Source organism: Myotis davidii, unplaced genomic scaffold (genome assembly GCF_000327345.1).
Source record: "Myotis davidii unplaced genomic scaffold, ASM32734v1 scaffold647, whole genome shotgun sequence".
NCBI classification, from domain to species: domain Eukaryota; kingdom Metazoa; phylum Chordata; class Mammalia; order Chiroptera; family Vespertilionidae; genus Myotis; species Myotis davidii.
The window spans coordinates 182,420-192,852 of record NW_006298634.1 but is presented as its reverse complement, the minus strand read 5'-3'; the positions used below and the strand labels follow the sequence as shown (position 1 = coordinate 192,852).

Sequence of the window (10,433 nt, the reverse complement as noted above, 5' to 3'; positions counted from 1 at the left end):
CAGCTAGACTGGAAAGGGGTAAGGAAATTTTAGAACCCAATGAACCGTGGCAAGAGCACAAAGATTACAGAACACTAGAGGCCCGGTGCATGAATTTGTGCACAGGTGGGGTCTAGCTGGCCCGCCCCAATTGGGGCCAAGCTGGCCAGGAGGAAGGGACTTGGGCAGTTGGCCAGTGGGCTCCACCCCCGGGCCGAACTCCAGGTTGAACTCCCAGTAGAACTCCCGGTCAAGGGGAGAATTTGCATATTTGCCTTTAATTATATAGGATTCCAAGCAAATCAGGGTGAAAGGGTGCTTTCCTGAGCTACAAGGAATGGTCTGGTGGTTAAGATAAAAACACAAGTCAAATTTATTAGAGTTGTCCACAGTCAGCAATGGTGATCTTCTTGCTGGTCTTGCCGTTTCTGGACCCAAAGTGCTCCATGGCTGTCACAATATCCCTGCCTTCTTTCACCTGGCGGGAGACCACATGCTTGCCATCCAACCATTCAGTCTTGGCAGCACAGATGAAAAACTGGAAATCAGTTTGTGTTAGGTCCAGCATTTCCCATGGACAAGATGCCAGGACCTGTATGTTTCAGGATGAAGCTCTCATCCTCAAATTTCTCCCCATAGATGGACTTGCTACCTGTGCCATTATGGCGTGTGAAGTCACCACCGCGTCACATAAATCCTGGAATAATTCTATGAAAGCAGGAACCTTTATAACCAAATCCTTGCTCAGAGCACGGAAGTTTTCTGCTGTCATTGGAACTTTGCAAACAGATCAAAGGAGACGTCGCCCAAGGGCTCGCTGTCCAGGGTGATGTCGAAGAACACGGTGAGATTCACTATGCCTGGTCATGGGCGGCTCTGTGGCGGCAGCGGCTGCAAAGCCAGCCCTCATCTTTCTTTTCCTCCACTCTGGGTGATGTGGCATAATCCCCACAATGGTAGTGCTCCAAAACAGAACCTACAAAAAGGACTGATGCTGTGCTCTGGGGATATCTGCTTTGCATTCAAGCAACCTAAAGTCCCTGGGGCAAAGAAACATAATGGCTTGACTACTTTCTTGAAATGGAAAAGAAAAAAATACCTTTAGCAGAGAAAACGAAGTACTTTATTTTTCATTATAGAGCAATAAAAATTAAAAAGCCTGCCTTCAATATAAATACATATATATATTATAAAGAAGCAAGTGTTTATGTAATATTTAAAACATACACAGTTGAATGAATGCCCGTGTGAAAAAAAGACTTTTACTGTAAAAGCAGTAACTTTTATGACAATGACTTATCTCATCTAGTCTTCTACTATTGCCTTTGAGCCACATTCCAAACCCAGGAAAAAAACATGTTTATAAAACTGCAAAGGTCAAGGCCAGTAATGGAAATTGATTTTACATGCTCAGTGGAGTGTTTTTAAAACCATGGAACAGTCTAAGGGAAAAGAAATCTATTTAATTACTCGACAGTCTTTTTTAGTCCATTAAAAAGGCTCCACAATTGTCTACCTCTCCTGAACCAACTTAACATAAATCCCTCCCATTAAAGAAGCACTTCTTAGAAATTGCCCCGAATGCGCCCTGCTGGAGAGGTGAAAACTCCAGAGGATGAACTCAAACTGAGAATAATGATTCCTACATGAGGACAAGCTGCTTCCTTTAAATGTTTTTAATGAGCCAGAAATTCTCACTCAACGCTCCTGTCCAATACCTGAGCAGCTAGTCCCCCTGAACTTGTATTTTCCTCTCTTCACTTTCTGTTTGATGAGATGATGGGGAAGAAATCAATAATAGACTCCACTTCAGGGGCAATTATGGTACATTTTTGGCTTTTTCTCTGTTTGAACTTCAGTCTGTCGTGGTCAACACTAAAAATCTTTTCCCCACATTTCAAAGCAAATTCATGATACGTAATATGAAATAGGATTTTACTGTTATTAACAATTGATTGCTTTTTAAATTTTTATCATTTTAGATGAGAACTAAAGAAGAAAAAAAGGTATATAAATTAGACTTATGGAGCTCCATATCTGAATGACTACTTGGTTACACAAGCAAGTGTGCTTATCTTGATAGGTCAGTGGTCAAATGAGTCTCCTGGGACAATTTTTCTCCGGCGAGGAGAAATCAGACTGCAAGTCTTTCTTAAGATGATTTCCTTCATTAGATCATTAATTCAATTGATTCTATTTAATTAAAGTTCCTAAATAAGGGCATACTCAAGCACTAGTGTCTGGAATTTTAGTAGTCTTTTAATTAATTAACGATGAATTAACTATACAGTATCTATTCTAAGATTGTGATATGGAAACCATGATAAATGATTTGTATAATCACTGTTAGTTTAAACAAGTTATGTTTCAGATTGATTTTTAGTGCTTACTAACAATACTTCATTATAACTGCTATGTCAAGATAGGTACTCATCTAAGCTACTTTCTATCTTACCTGAAATATATTTCTTTCCTGATTCCTTCCCTTGCAGCCCATTCCATTACAGCTTCTTCCTTGAAGCTGCAAGAGTTGCCATTTTTATTCTTCTGAACTGAGTTTTCCAGCCTTTAAAAAGTTAAAAAAAAAAGTACCTCAATAATTTCCACTGCTGCCCTGACCAGCTTAGTTCAGTTGGTTAGAGCATCGCCCCGATATGTCAGGATTGTGTGTTCGATCTCCACTTAGGGCTTGTACAAGAATCAGCCAATGAATGCATAAGTAAGTGGAATAACAAATTGACATAATATTAATAATAATAATAATATTTTCCATTGTTCATTTGAAATTCATATTTTAGCTTATATTAGCTACACTCATCTCAGCCAGTTATCCATGACCTTCCATAACATTTTTTTATTGTTTCGTTGCTTAAAGTATTACAAAGGGTATTACATATGTGTCCTTTTGACCTTCCATAACATTTTGAATTACATGTTTAGTTTTCTTCATTTATGCTAAGCTAAGAAATGGGACCCCAAAATACAGCCATGCCCTAATACCTGGGACCTGTAAATGTTATCCTATTTGGAAAAGGATTTGATGTGATAATGTTAAGGATTTTGAGAAGAGGAGTTTGTCCTGGATTATCGGTGTGGGCCCTAAATGCTGTGACATATGTCTTTATAAGAAAAAAGTGATGGGGGGAGGTTTGACCTACATACCAAGAAGAAGGCAACGTGAAGACTGAACAGAGAGATTTACAGATTCTGAACTTCAAAACTGAAGTGATCCCAAGGTAAGGAATGCCAGTAGCAATCAAAAGCTGAAAAAGAAAGAGAATTTATTCTCCCTTAGAACCTCTGAAGAGAGCACAGCCCTGCGGACACCTTGATTTCAGCCCAGCGCTACTGATTTTGGCCTTCTGGCCTCTGTAACTGAGAAAGAATAAATAATTACTATTGTTTTAGACCACCAAGTATGTGGTATTACAGAGCCATAGGGAATTAACATACTATCCTATTCTTTCCTTTCATTCTCTAAGACTTCACTATCTACTATAAAGCCAAGAAGTCATATAAAAAATCAGTAGTGGATTCATAAAAGCCTATCCATCGTTGCAAGTACAAAGTAGTAACCAAATAAATATTTAAATCTTTAAATCTTTAAATATTACCAAAATGTTGAGATAAAGATTTTAAAGTACCTGTTGGATTAGGCAATTATGAAATCTTTAGTAACCACAAGAGTAGTTTCAATATGTGTTAGGGATGGCAGTCCATATCTAGTATGCAGTAGATTGAGTAGTGAATGGGAAAGATAAAATCAATGACAGACCCAATTTTCAAAAATCATGTTTGTACATAGAGAAATATAAGGCAATTATTTAACATGGAATACTAGACAAAGATAAATTTTTTATTCTTAAAGGGGAGACTTGAGGATATTCATAAGAAAATAGCCAGTAGATGAAAAAGACTGAACACATAGAGGAGAGATATTTGATAAAATGAGGTCTCTGAAAGGCTAAGCACGAGCTAGTTGTTGTGTTAAAAATCAGCTATGAACAGATAGATACCATGTCCTCGGAGATGGGAATGAAGAAAGTAAAAATGACTATAAAAGCAACCAATTTTACACATGGCAGATTGTATTTTCCATCCATATGGTCTTTGGTAATGTAACTGTACCACTCCTCCATTAAAAGATGGAGTCCTTCTCTTACCCTTGAATGTAGGTTTTTCTTCTTGATTTTCTTGACCAATAGAATGCAGTAGAATTGACATTCTGTGACTTCCATGGCTTATGACCCGGATTTGGAATGCTTGCTCTTGGGCCTCTCCCTTTCAGACCCAGCCACCATGGAGGCACATAGAGAGGCTGGCCCCATGTAGGTACTCTGGTTGACAGCCCCACCCCAGCTCCTAGCTTACAGCTAACAGCAATTGCCAGCCATGTGGGAGTGACATCTTGAGCATCCAACTCAGTCAAAACTTCAATTGTCTATAGGTCAAACTGACTGTAGGTTAAGCTGCAATCACACGAGAGGCCCAAAATGAGAACTGCCCAGCTGTGCCTGTCAATCCACAAAATCTTAAGAGAAGAAAAATTTTTGTTTTAAGCCACTGAATCTTGGAATGTTTTGTTACCCAGCCAAGGCTAATCAGAATATGGAAGAATGGAGAGTTAAAAGAGTGCATGCTTTATTTTCTCTTAGTTGAATAGAATGCTAAATGATTTGGAATAGCAAACATGAGGAATGAACAGATAAGTGATCAGGAACATGTAGAAAAATAAACATGTTGATGGCTCAGTTCATGTCATGGACCCTTAAGCTGTGATGGCACCAATCTCCTTTATAATTTTTCTCTAGTAAGGCTCAGAAGATTCATATAGCTTTGAGGTTTGGCAGTACAAATACCCAGGAAAACAAGGGGCCAAAGAGCAGAGGGAGGTGTTGATTTACTGCTTCGACCATTGAGAAAGTGACCAAAGCAGTAAATCAGTCCTAGGAGCAGGGCTGAATGATGTTTAAGCCACAGAGCTTTAGAGCCCACAAAAATGTTTTAATTTTCTTTTAGAAACAGAAGAAAAATAAACTAAGGCAAAGAAAAGGTTAAATATATATGTAAATATATTTATCTTTATATAAGTGCAATTGTAAAATATAACTTACTTTTTAATTGAGCAAGAAGCCAATGGAGGAAAAAAATGTTTAGGGCTCATGAAAATCATTATGTGGTTCTACCAGGCAGGGCAGACAATATAAGAAAAAAAAGAGATATTAAGGGTCAGAGATCTTGATAAAACTATTATCAATTTGCAATCAAATTAAGGGAGCAAGGGTCCTAGAAGGATAAGAGATCATAATGAGGAAGTGGAATGTGAGAGTTTTAAGATTTTGGAAAAAGAGAAGGGTCTCATAGGTGATGAGAAGTTCTGAGATATGCTAATGAGAGGTCTGAAGGGAGGTGGCTATCTGAGCACAGGAGATCAAAGACGGTAGTGGGTGGAAAGTTGAGAAGGTCCCTTACACTGAAGTGATTCCCCCATGGTGGCAAGAGTTAGAAAGACTAGTATTCTATATGGACCAAAGATTTGTGTCTATAATTAAGTACATAAAAATGGAAGTAATAGATGAAATAATTTTTTTTCTTAGTTGACATTTACTGACAAAATTCACATTAAGTGGAATTTTGAGAAGCTCCTTAATCAAGTTTTAAAAAAATGAAATAAATTTTAAGTACTTCTTTTCTACCAAAACTAATGTGAATTTCTTTTTCTTTTAATTGAGATATAATTGACATATTATAAGGACAGGAAAAAGGCCTTTCGTTTTCTTTGCTGTGGCCTTCCACAATTTGTGAGAAGGCCACCTGGTAATTAAACCCCAAGATTGTTAGCTCTTCTGGTTCAAACGGCCTCTCTGTTCAAACTGAGGGACAAGATAAACTACTCTCAAGGCTACATTCTTACATCCACCTCCTCCCTGCTATTTTCAGAACTCAGGGATAATTCACACCAAGGAGTCTCTAGTTAGTAGAAAGTTCCCTCCCCACCCCTCACCCCCATGAATTTCTTTTTCTTTTAATTGAGATATAATTGACATATTATAAGGACAGGAAAAAGGCCTTTCGTTTTCTTTGCTGTGGCCTTCCACAATTTGTGAGAAGGCCACCTGGTAATTAAACCCCAAGATTGTTAGCTCTTCTGGTTCAAACGGCCTCTCTGTTCAAACTGAGGGACAAGATAAACTACTCTCAAGGCTACATTCTTACATCTTTCTTTTAATTGAGATATAATTGACATATTATAAGGACAGGAAAAAGGCCTTTCGTTTTCTTTGCTGTGGCCTTCCACAATTTGTGAGAAGGCCACCTGGTAATTAAACCCCAAGATTGTTAGCTCTTCTGGTTCAAACGGCCTCTCTGTTCAAACTGAGGGACAAGATAAACTACTCTCAAGGCTACATTCTTACATCCACCTCCTCCCTGCTATTTTCAGAACTCAGGGATAATTCACACCAAGGAGTCTCTAGTTAGTAGAAAGTTCCCTCCCCACCCCTCACCCCCACCCCTTCAGACAAACCTCTTTTGAACTCTTCATAACTTTTGCTCTTAAGCATGTTTTACAGGCTTGGGAAAAATCCTGATAAGACACCTCCCTAGGACATCCTCAGGACTATCTCCTGAGAAACAAACAACTCAACTTCAGCACCCAATCCTCCTCCCTTCCTTGTCACCTAGAAACAGCAGCCAAGACTCATTAAAAAGAGAAGCCACTTTTTGTTTCTTGCCCTGTATTGATTAGCAGTACCACTTAGCCCTTCCCCTTTGTGGAAAGGGCAGTAAACTTCCTCTCTGCATCTCTTCTTATAGTTGTGAATTCTTTCACAGTCCCCTGTCCCCGTCAAACCCTAACACATACAGAGTATAACATTAATTTATGGTATAAAACATAATAATTTGATATTTATGTTTATTGCAAAAATGATCACAAGTCCTCTTCATGTCCATCACTATACATAGTTACAATTTTTTTTCTTGTGATTCAAACTTTTAAGACCTACTCTCTTAGTAACTTTCAAATATGCAAGACAGTATTATTAATTACTAGAGGCCCGGTGCACAGATTCATGCACTGGTGCAGTCCCTTGGCTTGGCCTGTGGGGATTGGGGCAAAACCGGCTCTCTGACATCCCCCAAGGGGTCCCAGATTTCGAGAGGGCACAGGCCAGGTCGAGGGACCCCACTGGTGCACCATTGGGGCTGGGGAGGGATCATGGGAGGGCTCCAGGGCTCTGTCTGGTCCATCTCGCCCAGTCCCAATTGGCCAGACCCCAGCAGCAAGCTAACCTACTGGTTGGAGCATTTGCTCCCTGGTGGTCAGTGCGCATCATAGCAACTGGTCAAATGGTCAAACTAATGGTCGGCACTTAGCATATTAGGCTTTATTATATAAGATAGTCACCATGGAGTACAGAAGTTGTTTAAATCATCTCAAAATAGGGGAAGTATAGGTATAATATAAAATAGTGATAGCAAAATGGAAAGATTGATCAATGAAACAATATCTAAGTAAAATTGTTCTACACAAGAAACACCAAAACCAAATGGCGATTCAACAAACTAGGAAAAAATATATTGCACCTCACATCTCAGTAGAGGTCTATTTTCTTTATTATATAAAGGCCTGCAATAAAATGAGGACATAGGTAAGGGTTCTGCTCTGAATTCTATCATGTGGCACACCACACCACCAAGCAGTTCTCTGACATCTGCTGTGTGTTCCATAGTTCAACTAATTCTGACATTATCTACCCAGACAGAGCATCAGATTGCACAGGTTAAGGGCTCAGTCCCACAAAACAGCCCTCAACTTCAGATGCCAATCACAAGCTTAGCTTTTATTCACGCTTCTGACGAAAAAGCTATAAATCAGGTTCCCACAACCTCCTTCTTGGGTTCAATTAATTTGCTACAGCAGCTCACAGAACCTGGAAAACCTGTTTACTCACTAGATTATGGGTTTATTACAAAGGATATTAAAGGATACAATTAGCATCCAGATGAAGAGATACATAGGGCAAAGGAGCTTTTTCTGTCTTTGTGGAGTTTGCGGTCCAGCACTGTGGCACCTGGAAGAGTTCTGGTTCAGCAACCCAGAAACTCTTCAAACCTTGTCCTTTTTGGGTTTTAGTGGAGGCTTCCATAGGCATAATTGATTAAATCATTGGTAAGTGCTAATTGATTCAATCTCCAGTCCTTTTCCTTGGCCCTCCGTGGAGGCCTGGAGGGGGTGAAACTGAAAGATCCAACCCTCTAATCACCTGTTTGGTTCTCCAGGCAACTAGCCCCCAATCTTAAGTGCCCAAAGTCACCATTAACATCATAGAAACACATATGTTGCTCTTATCGCTTAGGAAATTCCAAAGATTTTAGGAGCTCAGAGCCAATAACAGGAACCAAGACCAAAGTATATATTTCTTGTTATAAATCCCCAGATCACAGTAGACAAAGGAGATGGCTAACAAGTCACAGGAAAGGGAATACAGTGTTAAACATTTGAAAAGATGAGCATCCTCACTCAAAGGAGGAAAATCACAAATTAAAATGTCTATGAAACATTTTTCAATTATCAAATTGGCAAAGGTGAAAGAAATGAATAAAATACGGTGTTGGCAAGGATAATTGGAAACTGACTCAAACTTTGCTGATGGGTGTAAATGAGCACACAGCCTACCAAGAGCAATTTTGTCAATATCTACTACAATGTAAAAAAAGTAAATATCTTTTGACCCAGCAATCTCAGTTCTAAGAACTGATGCCACAAATAACTTGCAAATATAAAGGTTGACATAGATAAAATGTTACTTTGGGCAGCCTTATTTACAATGACAGAGACTTAAAAAAAAAACGGAAAATCTGAGCCCCGTCAGTGTGGCTCGATTGGTTGAACATCATCCCATGCACCAGGAGGTTGCCTGTTTGATTCCCAGTCAGGGCACATGCCTGGGTAGCGGGCTCAATCTCCGGTAAAGGACGTCCAGGAGGTAGGTGATCAATGATTCTCTCTCATCATTGATGTTCCTATCTCTCTGTTTATCTCCCTTCCTCTTTCTGAAATCAATAAAAAACATAGTTTAAAAATAGGAAGATTTGTATGTACAGATAAGAAAAATTATTCTAAGTACTTTGTTAAGAAAAGGAAAATAAGAAAGGATTCAGAATAGTGTATAGAATAGTATATGAATAAATTATATGCCCATGATTATATCTGCATAAGATATCTTTGGAAGAAATAAAAAAAAATGGTGATTATAGTTGTTTCCAGAAAGAGGTACTGAGAGACTGGAAGACATGGGGGATCATTTTCATTTCACATTTTCTTGTTGAGAAACTACTTGTCATCATCCCCAGTGATAGTGAAAGTGACCAGGTTAGTAAAGACAGAGTTGTGGGTGTTAGAGTTGGGTATCATACAACTCAAAGAAAGAGATTTTTTTATATGATTGGAAAGTGAAGGTTTGGAAGTGACAATGAAGGTCTAAGTGGATACCATCTCCTGGCCAAGTGATACAGATGAAGAAAGAATGGTGGGCATCTTCTAGAAAAAGCTGCCTAAGAAGTAATGATGTCAAGGAAAAGCCAAGTTTACATTGAGACAAGAACATAATGAGTTCTGAAAAGAGGTTGAGAATGTTGTAGAGATTAGAATTAGATTGCCAGAGAGCAGTTTTTTGGTTTTGTTTTGTATTTTTTTATTGATTTTTAGAGAGAGAGGAAGGGAGGTGGATAGAGAAATAGAAACATTGATGAGAGGGGAACATCATCGACCGGCTGCCTTCTGCACGACTCCTACAGGGATTGAGCCTGCAACCCGGGCAAGTGCCCTGACCAGGCCGTGACCTCCTCGTTCCTATGTTGATGCTCAACCACTGAGCCACACGGCCGGGGCACCACAAAACTTTTGCTGAGACTTCCAGGACAGAGACACTCTTTTCTGGTGTCCTTTAGTATGAGAAGTCATAAGATCTGGAGCTGCTGGCTATTTTTACCATAACAAGATGAGATGATGTCTAAGAATGGTGCCAGAACTATAGGCCAGAGATCCTGGGAGATAGAAACTGGGCCCTGATGGCATCGTAAGTTTCTGAGCACAACTCTCATTTCATGATCAAATAATCCCCCTTTTACCTTAGCCAATGTGGTTTCTTTCTGTCCAAAACAAGAAGGGACTCAGGTTTGGTTTTTTTTTAACATATTTTATTGATTTTTACAGAGAGGAAGGGAGAGAGAGATAGTTAGAAACATCGATGAGAGAGAAACATCAATCAGCTGCCTCCTGCACATCCCCTTCTGGGGATGTGTCCGCAAGCCAGGTACATGCCCTTGACTGGAATCGAGCCTGGGACCTTTCAGTTCGCAGGCCGACGCTCTATCCACTGAGCCAAACAGGTTATGGCCAGACCCATTTTTTTTAATGGGGCAATAAAAATGAAGTGCTTTTATAATGT

The 10,433-nt window shown here is 39.4% G+C and overlaps 1 pseudogene; it reads right to left on the bottom strand.

The window, feature by feature from the left end:
- Positions 1-335: 335 nt before the first annotated feature.
- Positions 336-4,203, bottom strand: LOC107184765 (annotated as a pseudogene).
- Positions 4,204-10,433: the final 6,230 nt, after the last annotated feature.